Consider the following 20,063-nt stretch of genomic DNA (forward strand, 5'->3'; position numbering starts at 1 on the left):
CTAATAATTCCTGATAAACAATCTTGATGTTGGCGTCAACTCAAGCTTTGGTGGATTTTCCAAATTTCTAGGGGAAAATTCAGATTGAGGTAGCAAATTTGGATATTTGCATCAACAAATAAAACAGCTATTGTTACTAACAACCTGATTTATAATCAGCACACAAATTGATGAGTGTACCGAGTGACAGAAAAAAAAAAGTTTATTTCAATGTACACTCTGCCGTTCATATTTTGCAGGGGTATATGAGTGGCATCCATTTTGAAGTTTTGTATCAGGAAGAATATAATAAGCCTAGAAAATATAAATGTTCTGTTTGTTTGCTTGTTTGTTTACTCGTTTTTCTAGTGGCACTTATCAGATTTGCATTGCACATACAAAACTTGATAAAAGCGTAGGTATGTGACTGAAAATTCGTCTTCTATTTCAATGCATATTTCTTGCTATTCATATAGTACATGAGTATAGGAGTGGTGGCCATTTTAAATTGAAAATAAGCTTAAAATACTATATGTACCTCTTCAAATGAATAATTTCTTGCATGTGCAAGTAGAATTACTCAAGGAACAAAAATTCAAAAAACTTTGACGGAATAATTGGTCATAAAATTGACATGTAACTGGGATTATCATGCCCGAATTAGCATATCTGGCGGCCAGTTTGGATTTTTGCATTTTACCGAAAATGCTCAAGGTTACGCGAGTGGCATCAATCGAATTTGGAATCAGCACCCTCGAATTGACAAGAAATCATCAAAAAACATTGTGTATATATATTTAAAAAAAAACAAGGTTAGGTGTACTTTCTATGGAGTCTAGCCTTGACTAGTAGGCCAATTTTAATTTTCCATGCATGTTCCTATATCATTACACATAAAGCAGTGTCATGCAGTGCAAAATGTGGGAAATGCTAAGAATTACCCTGATCATGCTGATATAAACTTTCAGTCTCTTGAAGTATATTGGGATTGAAGAAAGTTTGGAAATTAACTGGATGTAGAATTTTAGTTTGGTTGAAATTATATGTTTTTAGTTTATCTAGCTTGTTATAGAATTTCAATATTGAGGGAGGTAAATTCGGCAGTACAATATATAGAGATTACTAATAAATACAATTAAATCGGCTTAAATTATTTAAGTAAATTCCTTATTGTAAACCAGGACAGCATTATTTTGTTGATATTTCCCAACTAGTGTAAGAAATAATTATTCAAAATACCATTAGGGAATACTATTGTTACTTGGTACCATTCCCCCTGGTGACTCCATAAGGGTATACTTGTGTAACGTCATTTAAGGCAGTACATTAGGTATGCCGTAAGGGTGGGATTTCACGGAGCACGCGAACGATTTGCGAAGGACGCGAATGGCAAAATCCAGCATTCGCATTTTGGTCTGCAAAAGATCGCCAAACGAACGTGAGGGTTCGGAAGCGTCGTCAATTGTTCGCGAATGTCGTTTTTACTTCGGCGAGAATTTCAAAAAAGTTTGAAATTTTTTGCGAACCTTTTCCGCACACTTGGTCGTGATTTGCTCGTGAATTGTTCTCGAAAGTGTCTTTAAAGCCTCGGTCTATGCGCAAGACCTTCGCAAGACACGCGCGATGTTCGCAAAATGTTCGTGAAACCCCAAACAGACTCCGAAACTTTGGAGAATGTCTCGCGTATGTTACGCGAAATCTGCGAAGTTTTTCCGATCATTTTACGACGTAATCGCAAACTGTTCGAGTACCTTTTGAGACATTCTCGCGAATGTTTAGCGCACGTTGGGGAATGTATGACCTATACGTTTTCTACAAATAAAAATCGTAGCATGCATCTAAACATCAAACAATTATTAACAACTATAGTAACAAAAATTAAAGACTAGCAAAGAGAAAGAAATGTTTGATATACAAAAAAAAATCGCAGAATACACTTAAAATTAATCTAAAGTATGTAAAATTTCATTTGAACTATAGAGATTATGTGTTGGAGGAACTGCCACACACAAAAAAAGAAGATCAAATGCTTTACTAGTGGATATACGTCCAAAGAAAAAAAAATGTAGGCAAGCACACAATAGATCAATGAGAGAAAAAGAAAGGAGAAATAGAGGAAAGAAAAAAAATTCAATGATAATGAATAACATTTCTAAGCGCATTGATCCGGAAAAAGAAAAGAAAAGAAAAAAAAGTATGACATTAAGATAAAATACAGCATTATGTAAATATACATATAATAATATAACATACAGCAGCAAAACAACATAATTAAAGTTGAGTAAACAGATAAGTTTTCAACGATGACTTGAACTTATCAACGTTATCAGCATTACGAATATGGAGAGGAAGTTTATTCCAGAGAGACGGGGAAATAAAAGAAAAGGCCCTATCACCATAGCGGGTGCAGGTGCGGGGACCATGTGATAGTTGGAGAGTGGAGGAAGAACGAAGAGAACGGGTTGAAGTGGAGGAGCGGAAAGAAATTAAGTCTTTGAGGTAAGATGGAGCAAGATTATTACATATCTTGTAAACGATAAGGAGGATTTTGAAGGTGATACGTTGATGTATGGGGAGCCAGTGGAGGGATTGGAGAACAGGAGTAATGTGGTCAGATCTTTTTGTAAGGGTTACAAGCCTAGCAGCTGTGTTTTGAATTCTTTGAAGTGGGGGAATGAGACGTTCAGTGGAAGACTGATCCAATAACTTACGGATTTTACCAATTTTACAGATACCCCAAGCAGCAGAACGACATGAGTTCTTAATGTGTTGTTGAAAATTGAGGTGCTTATCTACAATAACTCCGAGATCTCTGACGGACTGAGAGGTGGGTATAGTACTGTCTTCGAGGGAAAATTCTGTGAGAGAACCACCTCGCCTAAACTGAGAATGAACATATAAAAATTCTGATTTAACACAATTCAATTTCAAATAATTATCACATGACCATTGCTTAATATCCTCAACACATCTACTGAGTTTGCAGAGTGCTTCGACTTGAGTATTTGGTTGTATGATTATATAAATTTGAGTATCGTCGGCATACATAACATGTAGAATATCTTCATGAGAGTTGATTACAGAAGACAGGGGGGCTGTGTATAGAAAAAATAGTAAAGGACCAACCACAGACCCCTGGGGGACACCATGTCTGTGAGGGAATGACTGAGAAAGGTCGCCGTTAACGTTTACCATCTGGTGGCGGTCATGTAAGTAAGATGAAATCCATCCCAAGACTGTTCCCGTAAGACCAAAGTTGGACTCTAATCTGTTCAGAAGAATCACATGATTGATAGTGTCAAACGCAGCAGAATAATCTAAAAGCAGGAGAGCAGCTTCGTGGCCTTTGTCTACTGCTAAGAGGAGGTCATTGAGTACCTTCAATAAGGCGGTTTCTGTGGAATTAAAGTGCCTATAGGCAGACTGACTAGTAGGAAACAACTGGTGTTCATCGAGGTGATCTCTGAGTTGGCGAGCCACCACTTTCTCAAGAACTTTACCAATAAAAGACAAATTAGCAATGGGGCGGAAATTGTTCAAATCATTATGGTCTAAACTAGGTTTCTTCAAAAGGGGCAATATGTGAGACCTTTTGAAGTGCTCAGGAACTACACCAGATGACAATGAGAGGTTCAGAATGTGAGTTATTACAGGAAGAAATTCATCTAGACGCTCTTTTAGTAGCCATGTGGGAAGAGGATCTAGAGAACATGACTTGGACGGAAGAGAATTAATGAGACGTTTCACTTGTGACTCAGTGATTAAAGCAAACTCTGAAAATACACACTCGGTGTTTACATCTATGTGAGAGGAATTTGAGAAAGAGATTTCAGGAGACACTGGGAATGAAGAAGCACTGGTGCTAATCTTGTTGTCGAAAAACTCAGCGAACCGATTGGCCAGTTCAAGATTTGAAGTATGGTCAGGAAGAACAGAATCCGGATGTGCAATTTTGAGTTTTTTTATGATGTTGAAAAGTTGTTTGGTGTCTGCGGCAGCAATCTCCTGTCTTAGGTGCCTTGACTTAGCGTCGGCAAGGCGGTTGTAGTAGGACTCACACTCTTGCCGATACAGCTCTCTGTCAATGCAAAGACCAGACTTGATCATACGGCGCTCTGCGCGGCGTCTGCGCCTCTTAGCCTCCTTCACTTCTGCCGTGTACCAAGGATTATTCGGCCGCACTGTTACTGATCTAGTCTTGAGAGGAGCGTACTTGTCAAGCAGTCTTGTTACATGAGAGTTGAGCTGCAGGACAGCCTCGGAGGGACACGCTGGCTCTCTGATCTGGGAAAGTGATGCTGCAATGTCGTATTTGAAGGAGCAGAGGTCCATAGACCGTAGATTTCTGGAGGTGATCTGCTTCCTAGGGTTCGCCGGGCCTTTGAGGTTGAGGGTGGTGATGACGGCGGAGTGGTCAGAGGGCAGAGATGTAACAAGATTCACATTCGATACAATATTGTCGACTTTTCTGCTAAGAACTAGGTCAAGCGTATGTCCGGCTTTATGAGTTGCCCCTGTAACATGCTGTTGAAATCCTAAAGAGTCGATGGTGCTTAAAAAAGACACAGCCAAATTATCCGAGCAATCATCAACATGTATGTTGAAATCCCCGCACAGAATGGAACGATGGTCATCAATTGCCACTGATTCCAGAAGTGTAGGAAATTCTGACAAAAATAAGTTATTTGTTAAGTTGTTCTTAGCAGAAGGGGGTGGTCTGTAGATGCCATATACTCTGAGAGCAGATGAATGAGAAAGGTTGATTGATTGTGACATCAAGGAGCTCAAATGATGAGAACATGAAAGTGTCATTTTTGGAAATACGTACAGTTGAACGGACAAGCAAGCAGATGCCACCACCTCTGGAATTTGTTCGAGGGCAGTGTACAAAAACAAAGTTTGGAAGAGAGGCCTTCAGATCTGCAATTATCAGGTCGTCTTTTTGTGTGCCAGTTAACCAAGTCTCAGTTATAACGAGAATATCGAGCTTGGCATCTACCACTAGGTCACATATGTATGCAGACTTGTTGTTCAGGGAGCCAGCATTCCAAATACCAATACGAGTTACAGAGGATATGTCACTTACTGTAGGCCTAGATCTTGTCCGACGGTCTGTAACGACACGAGATGATAGATGTGGTTTGTGAGCTCTGCGACCACGATGTGTACGACGACGTCGTCTGATGCCGAGCTCACAGATCCTTTGCCAGACATCTTGATGAAGAAATTGGTCGGCACCTTTATTAAGGTCATGTAATGCGTTAACATCATAACTCACACGGTGGGGTGGATCGGAGTCATGATGCATACGTAGGCTTACATTGTCACGTTGGTGATGGTCCGGCTGAGTAGGGCCAGGATTCAGCTGTATGTCCCCACATAACAAGATAGAAAGCTGGAAACATGCATGGTGGTTACTATAGTAAGCAATTGGATGACCATGGTATTTCCACGAGTCCGGTTTGGTGGTATTCACGCACTTAAAGAGGTCCAGGGGTTGAATGAACTGATCCTCTGCGGATGAAATGAATGGTGACAGGACTGCACAAAAGATGAGAAGCCACCTGCAAAACCCCTCCATTGATGATGATTGCTCAAGTACAAGAGTCAGTACACACTGAATACAAGAGTGTGTTTACACAGGAATTTGTGTCGACTCACAAGAATGGATGAAAAGCTGCTTGGTAATCTCCTCCATTGATGGTTGCTCAAGAACAAGAGTCAGTACACACTGAATACAAGAGTCTGTCTACACAGGGATCAGTCTCCACTGAAGCAAAGTATGCAGAATAGGTACCTGCACCCATGTACAAAATGGTGGCACAGGGTAGTAGAACGGCAGAGAAATAAAATGCAAGAGAATATAACAAATCGTACACCAAGAATGCACCAAAATTGTCTAGGAAAGCCCCAAGAACAACAAAAATATTATGTTACAAATTAAATACAAAACACTCAACATAAAACACTTTACAGGAGGAAATATTACAGAGCCCGATATGAGTGGGGCTACCTAGACCAGGCGCACACCAAAAAAAAAAAAAAAAAAAAAAAAACAAAACAAAACCAAAAAAAATCAAGACAGCTTCCACCTCTCCTTATGGTACATTTTCTCCCATGATTATTGAACATTTTTCGTTGTTCGCATTTCCGTCGCGTGTTCTTTGTGTACGTAACATGCTGTACTTTAGCAATGATACACACGACATTCGCACATACGTCGTGGAAACTTCGCACAAATTGCGCAAGAATAGTTTTCGGCTTCATTGTCGGAAAACTGTTGGATTTTGTCATTCGCGTCCTTCGCAAATCGTTCGCGTGCTCCGTGAAATCCCACCCTAATACGTCATTCATGACGACATTCAGGGTCCATTAACATTCTGAGGTGTTGGACAGACATGGCTGGGGAGTATATGTGGGTGCACGTCAGGAGACCGACACCCACGAATCATAGAGCCCACGAGTTCGACACTAAAGTAAACAAGGCCCACACGAGCGACACATGAAGCCCCGTGTTGTAATGTCGAACTCGTGGACTGTTTTTACCTATATATAGTGTCGAAATCATGGGCTGTATGACTCGTGGACCTTTTTTTTTTTCAACGTCAAAATCGTGGGCTGTATGACTCATGATGGGTGTCGGTCTCGTGGGATGACCCCATATATTTGTCTGTCACAAATAAGCGGAGGGCCAAACCCCCAAAACTCGCTTACTTTTCGAGTGAGTTCCACTCTCTCTACAAACTATAAGTAGACCATGCTTATTTTCAAGTTTTAATTGTAACAAATAACTTTCCACTGGTCTACCTCAAAAAATTTGTTGCGAAAGCCAACTAAAGTGGCCATTTTTACATAAAATGAGTTTTCAAGTTTGAGACATTATAACTCCTGAGCCTAAAATGGTACTGACCCCCAATTTTCTCAAAATATTAATCATTTGTCAAACAAAATTCTTGAAACGTTTCAAGATAATCCCAGTCTTTCTCTGATTTATGCTGAGTCAAGCATTTTCATGATTTTCCTTTTTCAGAAAAATATTAAAAAAAAATGAGTTTGTTTCTCTAAAATCTCGATTCAGGTATCACAATTACCCACAAAAATGGTATCAACTTGTAAAAAAATATATATTTTCTTTCATATGACGTCAGATTTGTTGACATCTGATGTTTCAATCAAATTCTATCATTCAAATAACAAATTCAGTAAATATGGCGGCCATCTTGGACGCCATCTTGGATTTGGAGGCTTTCGCATCATTTTATTTTTATTTTTTTTACGTAGACCAGTGGAATTTTGTTACAGTGAAAACTTGAAGATGAGCATGGTCTACTTAGTTTGTAGAGGGGGTGGAACTCGACCTCTGCTTTTAGCCTTCGGCCTTCCGCCTAAAACAAGCTTTCTTATCATCTCGTGCATCCTGTACTCATAAACATGTGCAATGCACCCATCATAGCGACAAGTTTGTCTTCATTTAAACTTTTTAGATATTGCCATTGGAAGACTCTAATAAATGATTGCATATAGTGGCTGTGCACCTACATGTGTAAGAACGCTGGTCTGACCTATGTCTATCCAGTTTAGTGGAGATCTGTGTATCGATCCCAGCAATGTAAGCTACATACATCGCGCGCTCCACTGAAGATGCAGATGATGCCCTGTCTTGAAAGAGATCGAGGGTAGGCCTATAGATCTAGACCAATTTAAGCAGGAGACCACCCTGAATCATCACTTGCTGGCAGAGAGTTTTAACCGGATCATGCAGGTGATATTACTCGTCAGCGTATACTGATTGGATGGCGGCCATATTGGAAACAAGCAATATTGGGGCATGGGGCACCACTCTTGGCCAGGCCCAGTTGTTAAGGAGTATAGAGTATGAAGGAGACAGTTACAGCCAATAGGAGTTCCACTCATTCAGCTAAAGTACTATATTAAAGTGCTAATAAAGTGATTAACTAAATACATTGCAATGCACCTTCGGATAGACTGATCATAAGATCATAATAAAACTTGCAAGTTTCCATACAATGCCTTCTGTTAATCATATGCACGTTATAATAGAGCTTAGGAGAAATCTAGAATGTGTCCAGTAAACCTTGCTCTGTTTCACAGCACTAAATGTTTTCATTAATCAAGTGAACTTTAAACTTTTAAAACAAATTGCACTTATTAGAGATTACATATGGCCTAGATCAGGGTTCGACACTACTTTTTTTTCTCTGGTGGCTCATTTGCGCCAGTGAAATCTTTAAATCTGAAATTTCGGTGGCCCGAAATCGAAATGAATTTGCTCGAAATAAAACGGAAACATGCCGAATCCATTATGAATCATAGGTGGCCGATCAGCCGACCAATAGATAACCCATATGAAAATTTGGTGGCGCGACTTGTTTCTCATTATGTCATAAGAAAATGTATGTTGAATGCTTCTCCTTCCGGATATTGGCGCAAGGTATACAATATCACAACATGCAATCAGTGTCTGGTAGAAATTGGGTCACTATTTGTTTTTCATTAGTTTTGCTTGTCAGTAGGTTTTAATCACCCCCTCTCCCTTCTGCGGATCCTTGAGTTTACCGTAACGGTTGAAAGAAAAAAAAAAACCCAAACCACTCATACATGCTGTGAATGCGTGTGTGATATTTGTTGCGTCTAGATATTCAGACAGTGTCTAGACACATACGTTAAAGGGGCCCTGAAATCCAAATGCATGTTGATTTGTGTTGATTTATGATACCCTCAACATCACTTTTGCGATGAAACGAATATCTAGAAACATTCCGTTTTTTTGAACAATTTTTTTCTTCTATTTTTCTTCAGATTACTTGGGAACGCCCACAAAAAATCCTTCCAAACCAATCAATATTAATATTCTTGAGATGACCTCGTCTGTTAATCATTGCTAAAGTACTGAAATGTTTAACAAAAGACATTGGAATGCACCTTCCCCTCGACTCAGCATAACTTGCATGTTCCCTCGCCATGTCTTTTGGTAGTCACATCAGGCGTTTTCACATCAGCCCGATGTTTCGAAATAGCGCGCTATTTTCTGACTTGGGAAATTGGAAAATATCTCGAGCTTGGATTTTTATCGGGCTGATGTGAAAACGCCTTCTGATATGACAGACCCTACATCCCTATAGTACGTGATACCCTTGACCGAAAGATCGGTCTGTATCTGTCCGTCGGGGAATGTTCCGCGGAGACTGCGTCTGGCTTCACGGATCCCCTCCGTATACAGACCGAAGTCAATGATGCCAGCTCCTGTGTGGCAGTAGCGCACAGATCAAACGTTACGATAAACCAAATTTCAGACAGCTTTTTTACATTCAAACAAGTTTGACATGACATGACACATTATGCAGCAATATTTGGGGTTAATTTCTCACATTTTGCAATCGAAATACTCACAGTAACGCGGTTATAATGCGGAAATTTTATCCATATCGCAAGGATGCGTACAGTTTAATATCTTCAGCAAATGAAGAACTTAACAAACTTTATCGTTGGTTTTGTTGTAATAAATTGTCACTTAATCTTCAGAAGACACAATGTGTTATTTTCAGAACAAGGAATAAGAGGATACCTGTAAACACCCCTTCTCTCATTATTGGTGGACATCAGGTAGCTACAAGCGAAAATGTATTATTCCTTGGTATTACTATCAATGAATTTCTGTCATGGAAGCAACACATACTAAATGTATGTTCCAAAGCTTCTCGGGGTGTTGGTGTGATGCATAAGCTAAAATTTATTGTTCCTAAAAGTGTCTTGACTACACTGTATAATAGCATCATAATGCCTCACTTGATGTATTGTAATGTTGCCTGGGGTAATACTTATAACAGCCATCTTCATAAATTGTTTATTGTACAAAAAAGAGCTATCAGGCTAATAACAAGCTCACACTTTACTAGGCCAAGTGCCCCCCAGTTCTTACAGCTGTGTTGTTTACCTCTAAATGAGTTAGTGTCTTTTAACTCATTGGCATTCATGTACAAGCTTCACATGTCCAGTTCTCCCTCCTTATTTCTGGATTTGTTCGTCAAAACCTCAGTTGTTCATTCCCATAATACACGTCAGAAAAACCTTCTGCATCTACCTCGTGTAGCTACCAGTATTGCCCTAAATTCTTTTTATGTGTCTTGCATAAAAGAATGGAACATGTTACCCTCAGATGTTAAAGATAGTACCACTTTTTCCAGATTTAAAGTGTTGGCTCGGAAGTATTTGCTTCATCGATATTCTCAGTCTCATTGATGCTGCTCCTTTTAAATTCTACATACATGACTTCATCTCATCGCTTTTCATTTGAGTTACATAGTTTAATGCCAATTATGTTTTGCTTTAAAATTCCATAGGTAGTGTGTGTGTGTGTGTGTGTGTGTGTGTGAGGGATTGAGGAATTCCACTAGAATTATTTTATGGCTTTAATGTTTGTATATAGTGAGTTGTTATATTACATGTTTTAACTTGCCTTTTTAGGGGTTCTTATTATACAAGCTTGCTTTTCTAAGACCCCTCCACTTTACATCTATATGCATCTACATGCATTGTCAATTTATATTCAATTCTGCAAATTGTTTTAATCGCATATATTCAACAATGTATTCCTTGTTACATATTATTGTTCTTATGTAATTTTTGTATTGTGGAAACTTTGAATAAACTTTGATTGCCGTTCGCTAGATGTAGGTCGCCATTTTGAATCTGTAAACCAATCACACGCGAGGTACTTTATTAAGTAAAAAAAAAAACACGTAGAAACTACCTCGCATGTGATTGGCTAATAGATTCATACTGTATGTTTCTGCAGTTTGAACGTGACGACGCGACGGGCTGGTTGATGTGTGTTTTGCGTTGAAAATTCGACCGAAATATTGGATTTTTCATTAATCTGGTGAGTGTTGTCTATTCTTGAATAGTTGATTTAACTATTCAAGCTTAAATTTGCCGACCTAGGGACGTGAATTAGACGCAATCGAGAAGGGTGAGGTACCTCACCCAATTTTCCATAGAGACAGTGGTTAAGAACATCCACACAGCAATGGGTACTACAACCTTCCGTCTGTCTACGGAGGACGGCGTTAATGGCAAAATACAAAAGAGTCCTCCGGACAGACGGATCTTTCTGTCTAGTGATACCCGTACCGTACTGTGTTCAGTACGGTCGGTATAATAGTAAACATTGTAGAATAGATATGTATAAAATCAGTGCTGCCAAAGCCCGGGGTGCGAATTGTTTTTCCCCACGAACTTTTTTTTTTGTCCCTGATGCAAAATATCGATGACCAAAAAAAGGAAGAAGAAAGCGAATAACTATTTAACGTCCGGGATCGGGGTCAGTCGCAGCATGGTAGGTCCATGGTCGCAGACTGAAGTTTTTTAAGGGTCTGAAGGGGGCGTACCCAACGCCCCCCCCCCCCCCCCCCCCCCGTGACGCCCCTGACGTTCGTCCTACGCATGAGAAATGCGTCAACCAGACTTTGAATGGTTAGATGATTTTCTTTGTTAGTTACAAAATACAATGCTGATTTGGCAATAGGAATGTCTTTCATGACGTCAAGACGTCTATTATGTTAAAGTGGATCAAGCAAATATATAAGTAGATATATTTCTTCATTCTTGCGTAGTAGGACTAGAATCTGTATTACCTCGTTACAAGTAGCAAGGACTGCCATTGTTAGACACCAATCTTGAAACAGCACCTGAAGAGAGAACATCACCAACCATGAAGACCGCCTTCTACCTGATCTTCGTAGCAGCCTTTCTTGAAGGTACGTCTTTCAGGGGAATTGTGTTTCTTTTTTTTTTCAATTCATGTTCCATATTCCGCATTTCATAATCTGGTTTTATATTCCATTTGATTTCGAATTTGATACAAAATTACACAAATGTATGAGGACGTCTATTGATGTGTAATAATTATGAGGAACCTACTAAAAAGCAAAGCTTGTAGGATGTAGGCTCCAAAGTTATAAAATAACTATAAATTTTTATCTTTCAGAAAACTCAAAAAACTTTGTTTTTTCAATCAGTGAATGGGTGTAATATGTAGTAAGATGATATCATTATACTTTTTCTTGTCCTCTAATAATTTCGCTAGCGGATAGAGATTATTGTTAATTTTAAGTTTATTATATCATTGTAATATTTTGCCATTATCTTCATCATTAGAACAAGAACAATACAAATACCACTATACAGTAACTATTGTTATTAGAAGTAGCAGTAGTATTATGTTTTCCCGGTCAGTTTTATACTTTTGTCATTCAAGTTCCTATTCCGAGCATTCGGTTTCACGCAATCCCAGCTCGCAGCACTGAATTAGCAATCACATTCGAATTCACTATCGGAGCATTCAAATTCAATATCAGAGCATTCGAATTCACCGCCGGAGTATTCAAATTCACTGTCGGAGCATTCAAATTTAAGAGGGGAGCACACATTTCTGCAATGTTAAGCTGGCGACGGAATCCCGTCAGTCATTCAAATTCGTAAATAGGCAACCATATATTCCAAATAACTGCATTCAATTTAAAAGAAGTCCTAAATTTAGTTAGTTCGGGGTCGTGTATGTGTCTATGTGTCTATTAGTCTGAGAGCTGGCTGCTGGTCAATTTACCCCATCAAGCCCAAAAGCTTTGACCCCTCAGAGTTGCTGGGGCCACCCTCCTCATTTAAAAAATGCCCGTCAGCCTGGTCCCTGAGGGCGGGTTCGGCCCCCAGGGACCCCCCGAAAAGGCCCTCCGGCGGGTGTAATTTACCCCATGGAGCCCATGGACCAAACTTGGCCTATATGAATGTCCTATGGGTGTACATAATCAAAATATAAAAACTGACAAAATATCTGGTCGGGAAAGGGGTTGCCAGACCGCTTGTTTGCAGGCATAAAACCTTGTTTTTGGTCAAGGAGTCTGCGCCAAGACTACACTGTCCCATAGGCCCTGTACTGTAGCGTCTCCCAACAGGCTGACGGACAGTGCCAGTTAGTGCATGTAGTAGTCTTGGCGCAGACTCCTTTACGCGCAACAAGGGTTATTGCCTGCAAACTACCCGTTATACCCTGGGACCCAGGGTAGTTTGCATGCATAAATTGACCACACACACACCCACCCCCCCACACACATACACGCACACACACACATACACACACAATTATGTTTACACATGACTCTATGTACAACTGTATATACCATAACACTAAACATGTTACAATTAATAGGTTTCTCATTATGCAGCCATAATACCTTGCACATAATAAATGTCAAACCTATAAGATGTTCATACCTTTTGAATGTTTTACATGGATACTATCAATACACCTTTAAGGAACACTGAAGAAATTTGAAATTTGTGTGAAGTTGTATTAGGTTTTATTGGCCACACAGCCTACTCTTTCTGTATGATGTATTCACCTTATGAGACTCAAATAGAGCTTTTCAGAAAATGCTGAAAAACCTTTGTTGTGAGTAAACTTCAGTTTAAGACCAACCACAACAGCGCTAAAGGCCAGTTGTATAACACATTTAAGTAAACATTTTCATCAACCGTGCATTAAACATCACTCTAATAAAGTTTATGTCAACAAGTGGGATGTAGCTTGGATTACTTCTTTTTCTCCTGCTTGATAACCTCTTTTAGATACAAATAACAAGTCTCAATCCTAATATAAGATTCCTTTGAAAACCTCAAACTAATAACTTTTTGTGTTTTTGGCTGATAAAAACCACCCTTTGATGTATAAAATAGGCAAGGATTACAGCATCCATGCCAACATTTCCTTTATTTGACTCTAATAAACTGCATAACATAAGGAAGGAGCTTAATGGTCTTGGAAATGATATTGATCAATTTTCATACTCAGTAGTGCATGTCACCTCATAGTTTTGGACAAATATCTGCATAGGCCTATCTATAATACTAATGAACATGTAATTATCGTGTTCTATCATGTATTTCTTCCTTGGAACCTCAAATAACAAGCTTCACAATAGAATGCTAACTTTCTGTAATGGAAATAAACAGGCCAAGAGCATTTACTTTGATCTTGTGTTCTCTTCATCTCTTCTGCGCTTTTTTTTTTTTTTTTTTTGGTCATCTTCTTATTTCTGGAGATATATTTTATTTATAATAGTTCCCAGCCCCACACAAATGGTGTCACATACTGCAAACACTGCCAATGACCGTGACCAGTACACACCAAGTTGAAACATAATAGCTCTCTTTTTATATAGCATATAGGCTGAAAGTATTAACTTGGTCTTGTGGTCTCTTTATATCAGCAGTTTTATCAACTCCTTATTTCTGGAGATACACTGTACTTCATCTTCAGTTCCCCAGCCCCACACAAACAAAACTCAACCTACGGTGTCACACATGCACTGCAAAGAGCGCATCATAGTATATGATTGCCGTTAACCCGGGACATATACACACAACGTGAAACATAAAATTACCAGCTAAATGAAATGTTAGCTTAATTTCTTTTCTTTAACAATAGCATGCACGTTGAGAGCATTTACATGTTGTGTTCTCTTTTATATTAGAATTTTTGTCAACTCCTCATTGAGATACTTTGTCTACCCCCCTCCCCCCCCCCCCCAAAAAAAAGATAATACTTCCAGGGTGTCACATACCATATACAGTTACAATGCAGGTCCTAGTTCATATTTATGATTTAGTTGCCATTCAAAACCATGGCAATTACACATCAAACCATGCATCACACTCTATGGAAGACTAAAGCTTACATAAATTACGTATAATGTAGGCCTATGATAAGCATTGCACATGTTTCAGTTGCAGTCTTATGATTCCTGAACTGACCAGTATTTGGCATGAATTTATTTCATATAATATAAAACATAATTTCACATTTTAGTCTATCATACAGTATAATGCATGATTTGAGAAACTGAAGTCTACTCACAACAAAGGGTTTATTTCAGCATTTTCCAAATATATATATATATATATATATATATGTATATATATATATATATATTTGTCTGATATGGTGGATACATAATAAAGGGTAAGCAGGTTGTGTGGCCAGTAAAACAGAATACAATTTCACACAAATTTCAAAATCTCTTCAGTGTTCCTGCTTGAAGGTTCACTGATAGTATCGATGTAAAACATTCAAAAGTTATGAACATAATAATTATAGGTATGTGCAAGGTATCATGGCTGTATGGAGAAACCACTGGTCATGTTTTGTGTTACGGTATTCTTAGTATACATAGAGTCATGTGTGAATGTGTGTGTGTGTGTGTGTGTGTGTGTGTGTGTGTGTGTGTGTGTGCGTGTGTGTGTGGGTGTGTATGTGGGTGTGGGTGTGTGTGTGGTCAATTTGTGCATGCAAACTACCCTGGGTCCCAGGGTATAACGGGTAGTTTGCAGGCACAAACCCTTGTTGGGCGTAAAGGAGTCTGCGCCAAGACTACTACATGCACTAACTGGCACTGTCCGTCAGCCTGTTGGGAGACGCTACAGTACAGGGCCTATGGGACAGTGTAGTCTTGGCGCAGACTCCTTGACCAAAAACAAGGTTTTATGCCTGCAAACTAGCGGTCTGGCAACCCCTTTCCCGACCAGATATTTTGTCAGTTTTTATATTTTGATTATGTACACCCATAGGACATTCATATAGGCCAAGTTTGGTCCATGGGCTCCATGGGGTAAATTACACCCACCGGAGGGCCTTTTCGGGGGGTCCCTGGGGGCCGAACCCGCCCTCAGGGACCAGGCTGACGGGCATTTTTTAAATGAGGAGGGTGGCCCCAGCAACTCTGAGGGGTCAAACCTTATGGGCTTGATGGGGTAAATTGACCAGCAGCCAGCTCTCAGACTATATGTGTTTTCCATTTAGATTTAAATATATTGGGATTCATAATGAAGATTATTTGTTTTGCAGCAGAGGTCGACCTGTTCATTGGAAAATTTGAACTCGGTCTTCACAAAAAGAAATATACATGCACATGTCCCTCGGATAGGACATAAAACAGAGGTCCTATATGTGTGACAGCGTCACAACTCATGCACGTAAAAGATCCCACTTCATGTATTCATCGCAAAGAGCAGGATGTTTAGCACGGTGAAGTGGTCCCATCTTACATCCAAATGGACCCCATGGAAGACCAGCTATTGCAGCTGAATATAAGATATCCAGCGATCTTCTTAGATGGAAAATGAAACAAAGAAAGAAACAAACAAACTAACATTAGGCACTGTTTAGGCCTACAGACGAGCATAATACGGAAGGTTGGTTGACACCTTCGGGAAAAAAAATCGACTACATTGAAACTGAAAACATGAACATAATCTAAATTTATACGTCTTGTTTTTTTATTGCTATCTTATTGGTTTACTTTTGCGGGACTTTGTGAGATCATTGTATGTCAGTTTGTCTTTAAATTGATGCATTGTCATGTTGTTAGTGTTTGGTCCTTGTCAGCATGCAGTGTTATCAAGAAATATGATTAGATTATCGTTGTGCTGGTTGAATGCACTGCTGATTGGACCTTACAATTTAAAATTCATTGAGATGAAAAACAATACATGAACAGAGAACAGTGCAGAACCTTCAAACCATCATAATTACATTATATGCAAACCTTCATTGGTTGTGTATGCCCTTTCTCCTTTTTTTTTTAAAGTGTACTCCATTTCCTTGTTTAATTGGTTGCGCGAAGTAGCAACTTAAAGGACAAGTTCACCTTCATAAACATAAGGATTGAGAGAATGCAACAATATTAGTAGAACACATCAGTGAAAGTTTGAGGAAAATTGGACAATCGATGCAAAAGTTATGAATTTTAAAAATCTTTGTGTTGGAACCGCTGGATGAGGAGACTACTACAGCTTGTGAGTCATATGCGTACAACAGTATAAAGAAAATGTAAAAGAAAATTCAATATATTTTCACTTTTTTCGCATAATAAAAGAGCACTTGACTTGCCTCTTTCTAAAGGCAGGGGGAATAATATTACCCATAACATTTGTCGGTTACGAGTCAGGGGAATGTGTAATTTTTCAAAAGATGAAATTTTGTGAAATTCTCTTTATAGTTTCCTTATATTGTTGTACGCATGTGACTCACAAGTTATTCATACACTGCAGTAGTCTTCTCATCCAGCGGTTACTGCACAAAAACTTCAAAAATTCATAACTTTTGAACGGATTGTCTGATTTTCCTCAAACTTTCAATGATGTGTTCTACTAATATTGCTACATTCTCTCAATCCTTAAGTTTATGAAGGTGAACTTGTCCTTTAATAGCCTAAAAATGAAATTGAACGTAGCAAACAAGCTCATCGGGACTATCACATGACTATCACATGACTAATTTCCAAATGCTCGCATTTGGAAATTAAATGACCATGCTCGACATACACTCTGTAGAATCAGGTTAAGATTCACGATTATACAGCTGCACAGTATATTCAATGGTACTCGGTATTGTTATGTAATTTTGTTTGCCCTTATGCAGATTTTTATAGAGCATTGTATGCACAAATTGTGTGTGTGTTTTTTTTCTAATTGCATTTAATCATAATTCTTGCTCATCCCTTTGTCCCACCCCTTTGTTTTTGGTATGTCTTGGTTCCTTCCTTTTGGATGTTCTTTCCTTGTCCTTATTTATTGCAAATCCGGTTCTTTTTTATGTGACTCGTGATTTATGAAACATTTAACGACATACGGTTTTAATGTTGTATATTTGCTTATGGGATCAGCCTCGAAAGGCCAATGGCCTACTGCTGATTTCCTCCACCATTTATTTTAATTGTTATGTCAATCTTGAACACACACTTTTTAACTTTTAACTGTGATTATGTACTTACCCAAAATAATTTTTGGTTTGTATATGTATATGTATATGTATATGTATATGTATATGTATATGTTTGATTTGATTGTTTGTATGTTTATGTGTTTTTTAACTAAACTTGTGGAAATAAACTAAACTATTGCGTAAATTTGAATGCACGAGTAGGAAATGTTATGCTCGTTATGTTATTATTTGGAAATTAAATGACCAAGCATGAATTTGATTTGATGAAAAGCAAAAAAAGAACTCCCATAAATGAAATTGATCGCTCGGATTCTGAATTTGAATGCCCGAATATATTCTCGTTCCTGCGCTGTGTGAATTTGGATGCATATCTATGAATTGGCATGACAGAAGTATGACATTGACCAAGAAAACCTATATTCGCATTATTATCATTATCATTATGGGGGAGCTGTGCATATTGGATAAGACTCCCAACTCCCAATCGGAGGATCCGACTTCGAATTTCGCCCAGTGCTTACGTCCTTGGACAAGATGTTTTACCTATCATGTCCCTCTCAACCCAGGTGTATAAATCGGTACCTGGCAACGCTAGGGTAATAATAATGGCAGGGCCCTCTAGTAGAGCAGTGGCAACACCGAAGCGGCTACCCTTGGTAAAAAAGACATTACTATTGTTATTATTATAATTTCTATTATTATCATAGGCGCTATTATCATTGTTTATCAATCCAACCTGGAGGCCTGCTACTGGTCCTTCAACTTAAATAATGTTAAAATACAACATTATGCGCATGAACAAAACAATTATGTACATCTCCCCATTCCTGATATCCCTCCTTTAACTTCCTTGAAGCATTTCAGACGCATAGGTTCATCTAAAAAGTGCAGAGTCCATATTGACCTTACTCCACTCGCCTCTATGTGCCCCATGGCCAACTTCTGGCCCGAGCTAAATTGGCCCGCGCCAAATTGCGTTCAGTAGGCCTAACCGTAGCCGCGCTACTTTTACGATGACCGATTCACGAACTCGGCCACAGAAGGTTCCCACTTAATAGCCGAGTTGGGGTCTCAAGTTGTGCCGAGCTGCGCGAGCTTGAACTCGCGTGAACTCGCGTGAAATTTGCCAGTTTTAATAAGCTGTGTATGAGTGATCTACGAGGCAACATCAAGTTTACTACGATAGCTGTACGAGTGATCCGAGCGTGATACGAGTCACACCGATCTTGGTGTGAGTTGTGATGTCCTGTGTACTACTTAAAACGGGTGCACGTTTAGAGACCAACACCCACGAATCACACAGCCCACAAGTCATACAGCTCACAAGTCATACAGCCCACGAGTCATACAGCTCACAAGTCATACAGCCCACTAGTTATACAGCCCACGAGTTCGACACTGAGTAAATAAAGACCATGAGTTCGATATCAAGTAAATTAAGCCCACGAATTATACAGCTCATGAGTTCGACACTACACACAAAAGGTTCACGAGACCAACACTATGCAAACAAAGCCCACGAGACCGACACTACGCTTAAAAGGCTCACGAGACCGAAACAAGGTACAAGAGGCTCACGAGACCGACAGGATGAACAGCACCACCTATAGACCACTTAATCGTATAGGGTGTCCAGATAACGGCATAAGGGAGATATGAGAGATGGAAAAAGGGGAGCTGCTAGGGGATTAACCCGTCAATTGCCCTCCCTCGCCCCCTGACCTGTTCAAGACTTTAAATTGTGTTTGCGTGTTTGAGTGTTTGTGAAAAAATAAACAAATTTCAGTAAAAGTGCATAAAATGTTTCAATATTAATTTCGAAAATGCCAAAAGATCGTCCTTTCCCTGTCCGCAAAACATAATGGACCGGTTTACACCTGCTTAGAAAAAAAGATATAATAAAATGATGTGGACATTCAGATCAACCAACTAGAATGATACCAAGTGTGAAATGAAGTTTACAAGAAAATATTTCACGCATGCTTTACATGATATGGGAGAGAAGTAGTCATCTGGAAAGGTGCTGATTTAGTACAAATTCACAGAAAATGATATAATCATCTAGTAAGGTAGCTCTAAGGATTCGGAAAAAGAAGATGCATCCATGAAAACAACTACTGTATTCTACACTTAGCAAAAACAAAAGAAAGGAAATACTTTTTCAAGATTATATTTGTCATATAATATTTGTCTAAAAGTTAATGTATTATATACCGTATCAAAAATGATTTAATTGGCCATCAGCCTGGTAGGTCAACAAAAAGGAAAACTTTACGCATGAGTGAAC

Source organism: Diadema antillarum, unplaced genomic scaffold, assembly GCF_040938485.1.
Source record: "Diadema antillarum isolate AM-2024a unplaced genomic scaffold, OU_Dant_1.0 seq00000846_RagTag, whole genome shotgun sequence".
Classification (NCBI taxonomy): Eukaryota; Metazoa; Echinodermata; class Echinoidea; order Diadematoida; family Diadematidae; genus Diadema; species Diadema antillarum.